The following is a 15,561-nucleotide window of genomic DNA, read 5'->3' as shown; positions in this document are numbered from 1 at the left end:
ATGTTAACTTGATTATGTATTCTTGAATGGAGCACTTTATTAACCTTACTGTTGTAGTTGATTTTGATGTTTTTATGTACCTGGTTTTTTCCTGCTGTTGCACTCAATTTTGATGTCTATTGTGTATAAAGTTTTTTTTCCTGCTGTTGCCCTACATTGTTCCAAATTTGACTTACCTTTACCATGCACTTTGAGCCTGCTGTTACACTTTACTGTTTAATTAAATTGAGAATAAATGAATGTTTTTTTGAAATAGTATGGAATAAATGCGTATTTATTTCAAATCCCAGGCACATTGGTTAAATATGTTGATTTGGATTCTTTTCTAAATTCATGAACAAAGTTTGTCTTAATATTGTGCTGCAAAAAAGAAACAAGATTTAAAGATGAAATAGAAATCCAACATTGTTTTAACTACCTTTATTGGTAGGTCACAGTAAGAAAAATATACAAACCTTGACCCAATTTTCAATTTAAAAACGAAAAACGGGAGACGAGTTTTTCGTTTCCCAATATCAAATCGAAAAACGAAAATCAGATGGTTTCCGTTTTTTTTGTTCTCAGACATCAAAACGAAAAAGCGAATGGCCGGTAGGCACACGGACCCTTAAATGTCATCTATTTGTAGTGAGTTTTTTGTTTTCATACAATCCACCTGCAGCAGTGCTCCACTGTTTAGTGCAGCTCTTCACTCCCACACACAAACGTATTTGAGTTAGGAAAGATCCTCCTTTATGTCATCTCTCTGCCAATGTCTCACTCTGGGTTTTTTTTATTGAATATCTTAGCACTTGATTGTCCTATACACTCTGATGCTGAATATAGATTCATGCCTGTCATGTGAGTGATTTTTATTGAAAAGTCACCATGGTATGGAGTTTTTTTGGGCAAATTTCTGTTGCTATGACAACCACTGGCAATAAATCACTGGACTCTTACAAAGCAAAAATTAATTAATTAATACGTTTTACACTGCATGTGTTTTCCTTAAAAGTCTGTATAATCTATAATGTCCCATTTTGTATAATGTGCTTGCTTGCTTTCTAAACTATTTGTGAGGTCAAACCATTTAATTAAAGGAAGGTGAGATACTTCATCCAAACAAACGTACAAACAAATAAAATATGCAAATTAAAAATGTTTATATTTGGATGCTTATTGTGCTAAAAATCCAAGTACTGTTTGTTTTAATAATTTCAATAATGTTATTATTAGAATATAAAACTATGTATAGTTCTTCTTCAGAGAGTGAGGCTGAGCCTCCCTCAGATTATAAATGTCTTGTGCATTTTCACTGTCACAAATGAAATGAAATGAAACGCTTGAAAAAAAAAAACTTTGATTAATGGCCTCAGTTTTCTACAAAAAGCTCATGTTTTTCTTGCATGACAAACTATGGACAGACAATTCGTCCAGCAGATTTGACATTAAACCAATATAAAAGGCAGGAGCTGGGGCAATCAGTATTTCTGTCTCACTGTAGGTGGCAGTGCCGAGTCCGTGTGGCAATGATAATTAGTTATGAGAGTTATGACAATGAGAGGTTGTATAGTCATGCTTTTTATACTTTCATGTGTGCCGAGTGCGACAAAATCATAGATTAGCTCAATTTAACAGTGTGGTAACAAAGCAAACAAACAAACAAGAAAAAAAAAAAAACTGTCACTGATTTTCCCACTGACTAACTGTGAATAGTGAATAATGGCTAAAAACTTAAGTTGTACAAGTTTTAACAAACAAAAATGCTGACGACACACAAAGAAGGAGGCAGTTGAAAAAAAAAGTTTTAAATGAAGTGAAACAAAGTCATAATATCCACATATTATGTTGTGAATTAGATTTAATACAATTGAAGTTGATTCAATGTAAAAACAAACAATACACCACTTTGATTGCCCCCAATCACAATCCTATTTGTAACATAATAAGCTTAATTTGAGAAATGGATCTTGAAGCACTTTGGCAGCATGGTGCCATGCTCCAGAAATGTCATGACATTATATGCCTTTCCTTATTTCTTCTCCTCCTCCTCCACTCTTTGCTCACTAAATAAATAAATAAATAAATAGCTGAAAATAATGTATTCCAAAAGAGGTTTTCTCTGATGAGCATCTCGGAAAGATCAACAGAACAGGCTTGGAGGAGGGGGGAGTGGTTAAAAAGGGAAAATGAGAGCGAAACAGTGCAGAGGGACAGATGGAAGGACAGAGGGAAGAAAAATGATGGCAGCAGGGAAAGACATGAATTGATAAAAGCAGAGGAAATGCATTAGGTGAGAGGCCTTTCATTGTACTTTGAAGTTCTGGATAAATGCCATCATGAACAAACAGAGTGCCTCTAAATTGATTTGACTTGAAGGTGCTTACTGAGAGAGGAAGAGACAAAAGAGAGAGAAATGGCGGAGTGAACAACGCACAAAGTAAACCCGGATCAGAGTGACAGGGCACCAAATAGACATCTTTTTCACCTCACTTCAACCTCATTCAAGCAGCCAACAAAAACGTGATATTCCTCAAATTCAGTAGTGTCCATAGCGTATCAATTATTCACACCTACTTGATCGTTATTGTGAGGAAGGCCATGCACTAACCTTACATGGTCGCTTTCTTTAGGGTTTTTCAGATGTCAAATTTAATGAGTCCTCTTCGGTGCCAGAGATATGGACTGTAGTTACATGAGTTTGTTCAGCCGGATCAAAACATTATTCTTGTTTTGTACACAGTGCAAAAGAAAAGTGAGTACAAAGAGACAAGGATTTGCTGTCGGGGGTGCGTACTAATGTTAAGTTGCATCCGGGCAGGTCGATGGGGCCTGATTCACTAAAGGTTTGCATGTGTGAAAAAACACACGTGAAGTCGATGTCATGCACAAACACATGAAAGCTGATCTACCGACTGAGGATCGCGTCTGACGGATGGAGCAAAATATCGCGCACTATCCACTCAGACTGTTTGCCTTGATGAATATGAAACGCTGGGCATGTCTATGAACGTGTGAAATACTGCCATGAGATAATAGAATAATTCATCACGCACAATGTGATTTATGATGCCTAAAAGATATTGTGGTGTTCATGACTGTGTTTAAAAGGAGGGTACAAGTCAGGTCAGCCTTGAGCAGAGATGCTGTATTTACAGTGCTGAGAGGCCTTTCCTCATCAACACGTTTAAATTGCACAGGTTTTCTTTTCTTTGGCTCTTCTCGTATCTTAACATACTTTCTTAAATCCTGTCATTCTTGTTGTTTGTCCCACACTGTTTATCTCTTAGCTTATCATCTCCCAAACTGGATTTGTTTTAACCAGATTGATTTATTGATGTATGTATTCAGATAATCCTCTCCAAGCTTTGTTAACTTCTTTCAACAACACATGCAGCTCAGCTCTTCATCCAGATATTGATTCCAAATCTGACTAATCCTGACCATAATCATGGAAACATCCCCATCTTTAGCTTAGTGAAAATCTTGCAATGGCAGAAAAAATGTCATTGGAAAGTTTCCTAGACATTAGTGAATCCTACTCTCGTACAATGTAATGTGTTTATTGCAGCAAAAAAGTGTGAACGTGACCTACACTCGCATTTAGCATGTTGCCATGTGACCACTTCTGGTCCCTGGTTCAAAAACGGGTTAATACATCACTTCATAAATGGACAGAGATGAGAAGGAAAGGACAGGCATTGAATTGATTGACAGGCAGGCATTGTTTGTGAAAAGTTTTCCATTTCGTCTATTCGACTCGGCCGCTCTTTTGAAAAAGCTGCGCTTTAACTTAGCTGCCACTTGCATCCTTTCCACGTCCCGGCTGGCAGGCAGAGTAATCTACAAATTCAAGTCAGAGAAAGAATCACATACTGAGGCCTCTTTGGAGATGAAATGAAAGTTTTTCTCACAGGGTCATCATTTTATAGAGGAGAGGACACATTATGCGCAGAGCCATCACACGGTTCTTCACTACCACCAACATGATAGTCGGGCTGCCGTGGTGACAGTTTGAGGAAATTGTCTGAATCCTATTTTGAGGGAAAAGGTCCCTCGACAGCGCAACGGCGACCGAAGCTCAGCCAGAAAACCACGAGACACTTTTATGATGACAAACAAATTCAGTGTGATTCACAGAGTGGACAAAAAAACAACAAAAACACTTTGCAAGGTGAAGACACCAAACTGCTGCAGAGACATATACTGCAAGTGCTAATCAGCACTTTATTAATGTTGTGTATTCAAAACATGAACGTATCTGACTTTGATGATTGAACCAAAGCTTTTGAAAAAAAACCCAACCTAAAACAAATTGACTTTGGCCAACTAGTATATTTGGTTGTTTTTCATATGTTGGGTGCATTTTAATCACAAAAAATACAAGCACATGGAGAGATTCTCTTTCTTCCCAGTGTTAAAAATAAGTCCAGGGCTATTGTTATCACCATCTGGTGTTGGATCTGACGTGTTGTTCTGAGGTGGACTAATTTGTAGAATTAGTCACAGCAGGTTCATTTGGATGCTGTGTGTGTGTGTGTGTGTGTGTGTGTGTGTGTGTGTGTGTGTGTGTGTGTGTGTGTGTGTGTGTGTGTGTGTGTGTGTGCGTGTGTGTGTGTGTGTGTGTGTGTGTGTGTGTGTGTGTGTGTGTGTGTGTGTGCGTGTGTGTGCGCGTGTGTGTGAGGTGAAAGCCACCACAACATCTTAAGATATAACACCTTACAAATGTCTTAATCCTTCGCTATATTGAAATTGTGAAATTATGCTTCATGCTCAAGTTACGTTGGAATAAAAAAATGTTGACAAAATAACAGCTCCCAAAAATTTCTGCAAATCTTTCGACAAACTAATTTCCTTTTTGGCTGTCCATTTTACAGTTCACTATCTCCCACTGTGGTTTTTTTTTTAAATTATGGATGAATAAGCTTCAAACAGGGTGATGTTGTAGAGTGTACTCAGTCCAATTTTCAAAACCAGTCACCATAGCAAATTGTAGCTGTAATCAGTCTAAAATCCATGTTCCCCGCAGCACGACAGAAAAAAAAAAAAAAAATGCTTTCATTGTATTGAATCGAGGATCTGTACCCAAGGAATATTCATATTGCACGTTGCTGCTGAGCTCTGCATGTAACAAAGTACTCCAACCCCGGTGCTCAGCTCAGAGCATTAAGATCTGTCCATCTCCACCTGGATACCCGTCCCTGCTTCCACCGATTCCTTTCAGCACCATTCCTCACACTTTCCTTCATGCTCGGTACGTCTCACCCAAGCCGATGTTAATTTGCTGGGATAAGAAAAAGGGCAAAAGAGTCAGCCAGGGGTGGAGGGGAGGCTTTTATTACTGCAATGCCTGACGGCTTTTACTACTGGAACTATCGAAACACTGCAGACACACACACACACGCGCGCGCGCACACACACACACACACACACACACACACACACACACACACACACACACACACACACACACACACACACACACACACACACTCAGTTGTTGCACAGCTATAATGTACAATGAACAAGTAAAAACCATATAAAGTACATTCATTGCTAATTCACAATTTTTTTCTAGCCATTTATAGATCGCCTCTCTTCTTTAACAGCCCAAATGCACCTTCAAATTCCAAAGTCTAAACCAAAAATATTTGTTTCATATTATGCAGCAAAAAGGTGCAGTAACATTATTTCGCAGTTTGAAAAGTGCAAACAAAACAGATTAACACAAGTAAAATGTATTACTGCTTTGCCAGTTTAATGGGAATCCTGAGTCTTCCATTAATTGTATATTCCAGGCTATAAATCCCACTTTAAAGTGTTTTGCTGGTCATACAACTTGTATACATACCATCTGTGACCATTAGATAGAAGTAGAAAAACCTTCATTACTACCGTGAACTACCGTACTATTGACAGTGGAAGTGAAATGTTGCCAAAAAAAAAGCAGAATTTAAATAAATTATTGTTTAAACGTGCAGCAGAGAATGGAAACAGCGCGGCAGACACTTGTGAGGGACTGAAGAAATGACAGGTTCATCATAACAATAAATACAAATGCAGTAAGTGTCGTCACTGTCATTGTCATAATAACCTCATTGCATTTTATTTTATGTTAGTCTTAAACGGTGGGTGTGAAACATGCAGTCTGCTTGGCAAAAAGAGCTGGTTTCAATTTGGTGCCCGCAAAGTGTAAAAATATGGTAAAAGAAATAAAGTACGATTTTCCAAAGAAAAGAACTGCTGCTAAGTTGTCCACTAAGAGGCTGCACTGGTTTAGCTTAGTCCAATCTTAAGTGGAAGTGATACGGAAAGCTGAGCCACAGATTGCAATAATGTAACTAGGTGCTTGTAACTGTACCGTACTGAAGCGGCAATTAGCATCAGAGCTTCACGATGAGAAGCAACATGCCTTTTTTCATATTAGACAGAGGGTAAACACAGTGACAGATTGCAGATTGCACTTTTGTTCTTCTGTAGAAATGTTAAAGGACGTTTGTGCATTCAATGTAAAACGTGTCAGGATTCACAAAAATGTCAGTTGTCAACATAGGTTAAAATGATTTTGACAACCTGGATCAGAAAAACGACCGGACAAAGGAGACACAAAGCACTTATTAAAACATTCTCACTACACATTGTAGGGCTCAAGCTGCCTGGAAATTTCATCTTTTAGTGCTTCTCACATAGCTGCTAAACAATAAGAACTGCAGGGAGCACAAAAGAAACAAATGGCTGAAGCGCATCCGAAGGTCAAGAAAATAACAGCATGTCTTCATGCAGCCCGAACGAGTGCCATCGACCTCTTCGCTCTGCCTCACAAACACGTGCACCAACCCATGGAAGTGATGGCCTCTTCTGACTTTCCTGAGATGAAGAAACTTCCACAAATCTTCGGACTTTCTGTACTCGTACAAAAAAATAGACCCTCACACCTACTCGCAATCAGTCCGCTTTCCCTTCACAACCGTCATCTCAGCATGGATGAGCAGTATCCGAGGCTGTGTGTGTGTGTGTGTGTGTGTGTGTGTGTGTGTGTGTGTGTGTGTGTGTGTGTGTGTGTGTGTGTGTGTGTGTGTGTGTGTGTGTGTGTGTGTGTGTGTGTGTGTGTGTGTGTGTGTGTGTGTGACAGAAAGCGAGAGAGAGAGAGAGAGAGAGAGAGAGAGAGAGAGTGGGCGAGTATCTGATCTTTGACATCAGGCACTGAAAAGAATCTCATCATGAGACTCATAAAGAGGAAAAAAAGAGAATGGCAGAAACCAAACACACACACACACACACACACACACACACACACACACACACACACACACACACACACACACACACACACACACACACACACACACACACACACACACGCAGGAGTATGAAGAGCGTCGGTGATCGCTGGATAGATAGGAACAGAATGAGACATAGAGATGAAAAATCATGTTCAGAGAAAACGCCTCGGGCTCAGGATCAAGCAAACAGGCTCAGTACGATGTGTGTTGCTCTGTGGTTGTGTAGAGCAATGCATTACGGGGCTGCACTTCAATTATTGAACAACACATTTTCATCGCAGCTGAATTAGATGTAATTGGGTTTTTTTCTCTGTGCGTAGATAATGGACTGTACTCTACTCGGCAAAAAAAACAAAAAAAAACTGCGGGAGTTCCTCCGATCTCCAATATACACAAAAGCACATGTATGCCTTCCCTTCACTGCCTTCCCCTGCTTCCACGCTGTTTTATTTCTCCACTCCTGTGGGTAAAAAGGACTACATTTGAGAACAAGCTTATCTAAAACAGACCCTGATGAAATGTATGTTAATTTCTGGCCGTAAAAGTAAGACTTTAAGCTGGTTGAATAAATTCCACACCTGCTGAAGAGAGAGAGTCTGGGAAATGTCCCTTCCGCAGTGGACAATTATCAAACAATGACGTCTACTATCCTGTTCTTGAGTCATCAGCGGCTCTCCAATTTTTTTCCCTTCCTGCCTCGAATAACACATCTTCACTTCCCATCGCCCCCACATCGACATGTCTAAGTGACAGTTGCCACGGTGATCAACAGCGCTGGAGAAGCCCAACTACAGTATCTGGTGAACGAACAAGGACAGCACAACGTACCTCTGTCCTTTGTCTCTCTATCTCTCTGTCCATTGAGCTCATTTTCCAAACATGTCTGAGCTTTCTCTTTCTGCATCTCACACCCACTACTTCTATTTCCTGACGCCATCTATCTCTTCCGCTCCTTCCTCGCTTTTTTTTTTTTTTAATTCTCTGCCTTGCCCAAATGACCGTGTCTGCAATGTCAATGGTAATGACATAGAAGTGGTGTGTTTTTGTCAGTGTGCATGTGTCTATTCAATGGCAGAGCTATTTTTACGATTTCTATGATATGGCTGAAAGGGTCGAAAAGGCTAATGAGGAAACTGCACGGTGGTTCTGGTCGTTAGAGGGGGACCACCACTGTGTGTGTGCGCGTGTGCGTGCGCGCGTGTGCGTGCTATAGATTGGTGTTGGTCCCAGGGAGTCAAATAACGACTCTTTGACTAAAATGTCACACATATACAGTAGATATATATATACACACACACACACACACACACACACACACACACACACACACACACACACACACACACACACACACACACACACACACACACACACACACACACTGACTCACCCAATGAAGAAATGAAACATGAAACAGACGATAACTGAAAAAGTCAGAACTGAAATCGATGGAGCAAAAACTCCAATTTGTATCGGATTGATAAAAAGCATGCTGTGGAGGAGGAGGATGAATAGGACGAGATGTGAGAATTTAACTTACAACTGCCCATCTTTTTTTTTGGGGGGGGCGGGGTGTTCTGGTCATCTCTGCTGTGACCACTTGGATTGCAAACACACCCAAAGTGGCATGACACCCTTACAAATGTACACATCTGTATAGGGGAGCCCAGAGCCAAGGCCGCGTGTACATTTATATGCACATTCGGTACGTGGGGACTGATTTGGGTACATACCTCGGCCTAATGTTTCACACTGGGCGTCTGTTGCTGTTCACTTTGTGTTGAGAGGATAATGTGTACAGAAGAGTTTTAGACCTCTCTTGTTGAGAATGACCTGTGAAGTGTGGACGCAGGTTTGAATTGTTTCCCAGCAACAGTGATGTTTTTAGTGGATTTTCACATCCAAAAAAAAAAAAAAAGCATTCTGTTACCTATCACCAAGTTTTTGTCCACCTTTAGAAAATGTAACTTTTTGATATCCGCCAAGGATGTGATAACTACGTCAAAACTACTGCTCAGATTTTGTCAAAATGCTTGCCACAGATAGATATTAGGGCGTGGAAGATTCCATTAACTTTTGGAGGTGATCTGGAAACATTTAATTTGTAATAATGAGTCCAGGCCAACCTTTAGCAGCTGTCTAAAATCTCTGATTGCTCTTGTTTAACTTTATTGCCATAATCTGTGAAATCTCTGCATAACCTGTTTGGATTATATATGAGGCATAATAAGGCTGGTTGACAGCGAGCAAAATGTTGCTAATGAGGTGATGGAGTCACTATGAATTTTATCATTCGGTAATTCATCAGGTTGATCTTGGCAATGTATAAATGGCTTCTAAATACTTGCAGAAGAAGATATCTTTTTCAATTTTATGTGTAACATCCCACATTCTTTTGCTTGATTTGTGCATTGTTTCATGCTGATGGCAGAGTCCCGTCTTTAAACGGTTAATTATCAGCAAAGTACTGCACAGTGGTGTAGCAGTCAACACTGTCACTTCACAGCAAGACAATATTTTTGGTTCATGGTGGTTTATGTGTCTGTATGCTCAACGGTTTTCTCCCGTTGTGAATGAGGATGTGATGTGACTGTCTGTGCTCCCCCATAGTTAACTGGGATCAGCCCCCAACACCCAACCAGCCTGAAGTGGATAATGTGTCACAGAGATGGATTGATAGAAAATCATCCGATGAAACAAATCTGATTCACCATTTTGCTCCTTAACAACATTGACTGTAGAATGAAAGAATCTTGTCTTTAACTGAGGGCAAAGTCACGTCACCAACTGGTTTGGACCGTTCTGCACTGAGATGATTTGGGAAAAGGGGAAGACAGTAATGGTAGTTAAAAAGACAGGGTTGCGCTCAGCTATAAAGTCAATCCAATAAAGTGAAAGCAATTACATGTTTTAGTGTGAATTTTCTGCGTGCATTTCAACATTTTTTTTCATTATTATTATTCCTGCTTATTGGGGCCATGGGAGCCTCAGCTCCATGTTATCACACAATTGGACCTTAGCTTGTGTTAAAGCTGTGTTGCTATGAGTTCTGCATGGTGATAAAGGAAAGCTCTGATCTTTAAGTAAACTTCACTTGTAGAGTTTATAATAATGGATTTAATGAGAAACAACACTTTGGTTCAATGTCTATGCACACTGACTTCTTGTTGCAGTATATCGAATAGTAACTGCTCACATTTCGATAAGCTTCATATGCAAATATAATCTATAATGAACCCTCATGCTGTTATAAACAAAATCGGTGCAGTTTATCTTTTTACAATCAGCAAATAAACACTTCAGCATAGCGCCATACCTGCATGAAGGTAACGCGTCTTTAGTTTTCAACAAACTTGAATTCACTTTTCAACAATAGCTACAAGCCAATTTACCATGAGAGCTACTCAATGAAATGAAATCTGTCAAGAGCTGCTGCTGTTTCTTCCCGATTTTATTAGAGGAATACCGACGGTGTGTTTAGATTCAGATATAATATCCTCTCCTTTCTCCACATATGGGATCTGTTTTGCTTGTTGAATAAGCAGAGGTAGAGGCCAGGCAGTGACTTTCACACTTACTGCTGAACAAGTTTAAAATTTAACCACGGAGTATATGACAAAGGCAAATGTTTTGCATAAATGAATGCGGCAGGTTGGCTCACAAGGTAAATAACATTAGTTTGGTTATTCAGCTCTGGCAAAACCAGTCAGTGGTGATTATATATAAGTCAGCTAATACTGTATTTCAGAGGTCAATTTAAATGTCAGTGTGTGGGGGAGTTTTGAAAATTCAATAATACATAAATCTAACAAAACAACAACAGTTTCTTCTGCATTGTTGATTCTTAAGCTGGTGTACTAAAGCTGACATATTTTCTGAAATGCTTCAAGCGTATTTTGATATTTATGAACAGCAGCTACTTGTTTCGGTGGCTGAGAGGATTTAGAGGGCTGCTAAAATGACGACGTGGAAGTGAATCAGCTGATTCGAACAATCAAGGGCCTGATTCAATGAGGGGTTGCATGCATGAAAAACTCGTGCAAACGCATGTAGAAACTGATCCACTTATTGAGAACTGTGTCTGATGGATGGGCAAAACAACACGCATTTGCCTGAAGGTTCACAGATTTATCCTCTGTCCCAGGGCTGAACGAAAAGGAGTCATCGTTTCTTCCTCTCAGTACCTGATTTGTGAGTTTCCACAGTTCGCTCTTGAGGCCTCATCTGAGCAGAGCAACTATTGTGTGAGCAATCAGATGTTTAAAGAAGGTGTGGTCAAAGTGGAGAATGTTTCACCTGCACTCACTCCCTGACTCACTGACTGATCTTCTTCTTGACACCGTGACAAAACAAAGGTTAAAAAAATTGGCTTTGCGGACTGTATATCCCCTTTTAATGAATATAAAATTTCCAATATTTCTACGCAAATTATTTTAAGGAGTACATGCTAATACATAACTTGCCACAGGCAATGTGACAAACAATAAATTAAAAATAACTGTGTGTTAATGATTGTGTGCATTTAACACATTTGAAAAGAGGTGTGAATCAGCTCATCCTCTTGCAGAAGTGCTGCTGTTTTTGTACCAAGAGGCATTTCCTCGGCTCCAGTTTTACTGAAGAAGGCTTTATTAAATGATATTTTTCTTATTTGTTCTTTTTCTTATAACCTGCCAGATTGTAATAATTTCTTCTGTTGTTTTCCTTTTTATTGTTTCTCACACAGCGATGGCTCTGTGACAGATCATTTCACATATTGTGTTTCAGTGCGATTTCAGTACTTTTTTTGCTGTAACTCTCCAATATGTTTGGTAAATTCCTCCATTAATATGTCCAATTCTTTTTTCTCGCAAGCAGGTAACCAGCTCTACATCCAATCCTATGATATAAACAGGCAGTTGCACACAAAAGAAAAAAACCCAGCAAACCTTAATTTAAACCTTCATTTAACCCCTTGTCAATAACATTATTATCCCTATCAGATCCCCTGCAAAATGCATGTGAATGCAAAATGCATGCTTGAACACACAGTTTTGCTGTATTTAGTTGGGGTCTTAGTAAATCAGGACGTAGGAGAGAGGTTTGCACTCCAACTCTTATTTGTAAAGTCTGACAGAAAGTTTAACAACAGGAACTTATTGACTGAATTTTTACAGGAGGCTTTACACTTTAAGTTACTTCCCTGGTATATAATGTTTTTGTACATTTACCGTTACGTATCATTCTTAGACATCTAATTAACACTTTTATTTGTTAATCTAATCCTCTTTTATTGCTTCAGTATTTGTCTTTTTTTTTCTCGCTGCACCATGAGGACAAAAAAAAAAACCTCTTGCAAGTAAAAAACAGCAACCTTTTATAGAATACTTGATCTTCAAGCCTGCCTGACAACCTACATTCTCCAAAGAAAGCAAGAAAAATAGCAGAAAATAAAATGTATTTTCTTCCATATGCATAGAGTAAAATTAATTCTACCATCCAACAGCAGTACTGTGCATCCCAGCGCATCTTCACCTCTGACAACTGTTGATAAAACATCTGCTGCATCCTTATGAATATAATGCCGCGATACAAGATTGAAAATGTCGGTTTGAGGAGAGAGTTTTTATTGACTCTGACATGTGTCAGTCTGACTTTTCATTATTTCTAGTGGGAGTCAAAACATATTGCACCTGCTACAGCTTTCGTCACGAGCTGCTCGATGCTGTTTGTTATTGGAAACAGAACTTAGAAGTGGACGGAAGCAGAATAAAACAGCGTTTGTGGGAAGCCATTGGTCATATGGCACGATTTTGTTTTGAACCAGAGGCTGAACAGGACACTGACAGGTTATAGGCTTTAGTAGCAATGCATAAGAACTGAAATCTAACGACGCAGAAAATGTTAAAGTTGCTATGAGCAGGCACTGAAAAAAAACAAGGGGGGGTTTCAAAAAACTGACAAAGCATTCATTTTATCAGAAGGTTCAGTGCACTTGAACACACCCAAGATGAATAGCTTTGGCGGGGAACGGCGCAGTTTAAAAGATAAGTAGAGAAGAAGAATGGAGCAAGGGAAGATGATGGTGACGAGCAGGTTTTGAGATTGATGGAAGAGGATGGAGACAAACAGAGAATATGAAATATAACAGATGGGGGGGGGGGAATAGATGGAAAATATGATCATTTGGAACATAAATGGGATGGCAAAAAGAAGAAAAAAACACAAAAGACAGGGGAAATTAGAAAAAAGTGAAACATACAGCATGCAGAGAAAGTTGGTCTGAATATGTGATGAATAGGAAGAGAAGGGTGGAGAATGAAGGCTATCAGTATTTTGAAAATTGAGATGGACGGAACAGTGGTAACAAAAGAGACATATTTTAAAAAGGTGAGAAACGAAATGAGACAGGAGGGGGAATAGGTGCAAGACCGGGGGAGAGAGAAACAAAGACAGGAGGAAAAGACAAGAGGATAGATGAGATGAGGGGACTGATAATGGCGGCTGATAGATGAGTAATGTCAGGTTCATTTCCTGAGGAGCAGAACAAGACAAAACCCATTTAATAACTGTCATACACACACACATACACACACACCTCAGAGAGTGCGCTGGGCGTAAGGTGTATCGTTTGATAAAACATTTTAGCTCCGCGATCAGAATAGATAAGATGTCATATCAATCTGGTTTGATTTAATAGAAAGGTCTGCTATTTAGCATGCTGCATTTGGCTTTTTATAGTGTGTGTTTTGTGTCTGCCCGTGTGCGGTTACGGCGCTCAGCTCAGGTGCCGGCAACTTTAAACGCATTTGATCCGAAGTAGAAATGTGATTTAGTCAGCATAGTAATAAGGCTTTGTAAGAAAATAGCATAATAAAACTGATAAAAATGATGTAATGTGATCTTGATTATTATATTACAGGGAATTTCAGTTTGCTCTGTTAATGCCATCTCCTTTATTGCGATTTATGAACGCAGCTGCTGCCAGTCTGTCTGTCGTCCTGTATATGTGTGCATTTTATGTGACTCACATCTGTCCTTATGCTCATCTCTCAAGAGACTAGTACAATTTATGGTTTAATCAATGGCCACCTGTCAGGTAGTGGCTAATCGATGCCGGGATAAACATTAAAATTAACTCTTAGGAAGAGGCCGATAATTGACTTTAAAGATTTAACAGACAAGCGATGCCCACTGGAAGTGCGGGATGGGAAAACGGGACGCAACGACGCAGAGCAGCAGATGGAGAAATGCACAGGAACGTACTGACGGGGAGGAAGAAGCAGAGGCACTGGAGAGCCGGGACAAACTGTAAGAAAATAACCTGAGCCAAACACGGATCCAGAGATCCAGAAAGTTCCACTGACCTTTTGTTAATCTGGGCGTTTACTGTCAAGGTGATACTCGGTTTAATACTGACAAGATAATAGAATGCAGAACCCCGGCTACGGAACGGCTTGTCTTCTTTTTGTTAACAAGGATAAAAATCAATTATATATCAGTAGAAATACAGAAATTTGGCCTGCAGATCTTCGCCTCTGCCAACTGTTTCCTGCGGTGCAGTGCAAGGTAATCAGATCTGATCAGGGCCAATCGTGACTCTTTGATTGTCCCTGACCGGTCAGTGGGAGGTCAATGAGAAACTTTGAACCAGACGGAAATCAGTGCACATGACAATTTTTCAACTAATAGTTTCTTTTAGTCATGGTTTGTGTTTTTAATGTTCTTTATATTTTTTCACTTTGTTAGCTCGCAGAGCAAACAATTCTGATTCTTCATTGGCGCTGATTGATTTGATAAAACAAGTATCTCTTATTTAGTTTACTTTTGCCCCTAAGAAACCATCAATACAAAGACCAGAGTCGAAAACCTCCATCCGATGTGGCAGTACATTCTTTTTTAATATACATATGTGTTTCACACTTTGAAAACCCTTTTTTGAGCACACAACGATTGAGTATTAATGAGTTGATTCTTCCTGGTTCCCACAGCACCCCCAGTGACATGCTAATTGGAAGAAAAAGGAAAAAGAAGAGTTTTTATCGAATATCTTAATCAGGGGTGGGCAACTCTGGTCCTCGAGGGCCGCAACCCTGCATGTTTTAGACGTTTCCCTGCTCAAACACGCCTGAATTCTCATGATGAAGCGCTGTAGAAAGCTTTATAATGAGCCACTAATTGCTGTCAGCTGTGTTGATGTCAGGACACATTGAAAACATGCAGGTCTGCGGCTCTCGAGGACCGGAGTTGCCCCATTTACAGGGATATAGCTCTAAGTCTTGTTTGTGAACAATACATTACTGAACAAATAGATTACAAA

At 39.6% G+C, this 15,561-nt stretch overlaps 1 protein-coding gene across 1 annotated transcript in view; it reads right to left on the bottom strand.

Annotated features, from left to right (window-relative positions):
• Positions 1–15,561, bottom strand: part of pde2a (phosphodiesterase 2A) — a 172,912-nt gene that overhangs the window by 86,423 nt on the left and 70,928 nt on the right. The window lies entirely within an intron of this gene.

Source organism: Blennius ocellaris (assembly GCF_963422515.1).
Source record: "Blennius ocellaris genome assembly, chromosome: 2".
Classification (NCBI taxonomy): Eukaryota; Metazoa; Chordata; class Actinopteri; order Blenniiformes; family Blenniidae; genus Blennius; species Blennius ocellaris.
Note: the sequence above shows the minus strand (reverse complement) of the source record. Positions and strands in the feature narration are given on the sequence as shown.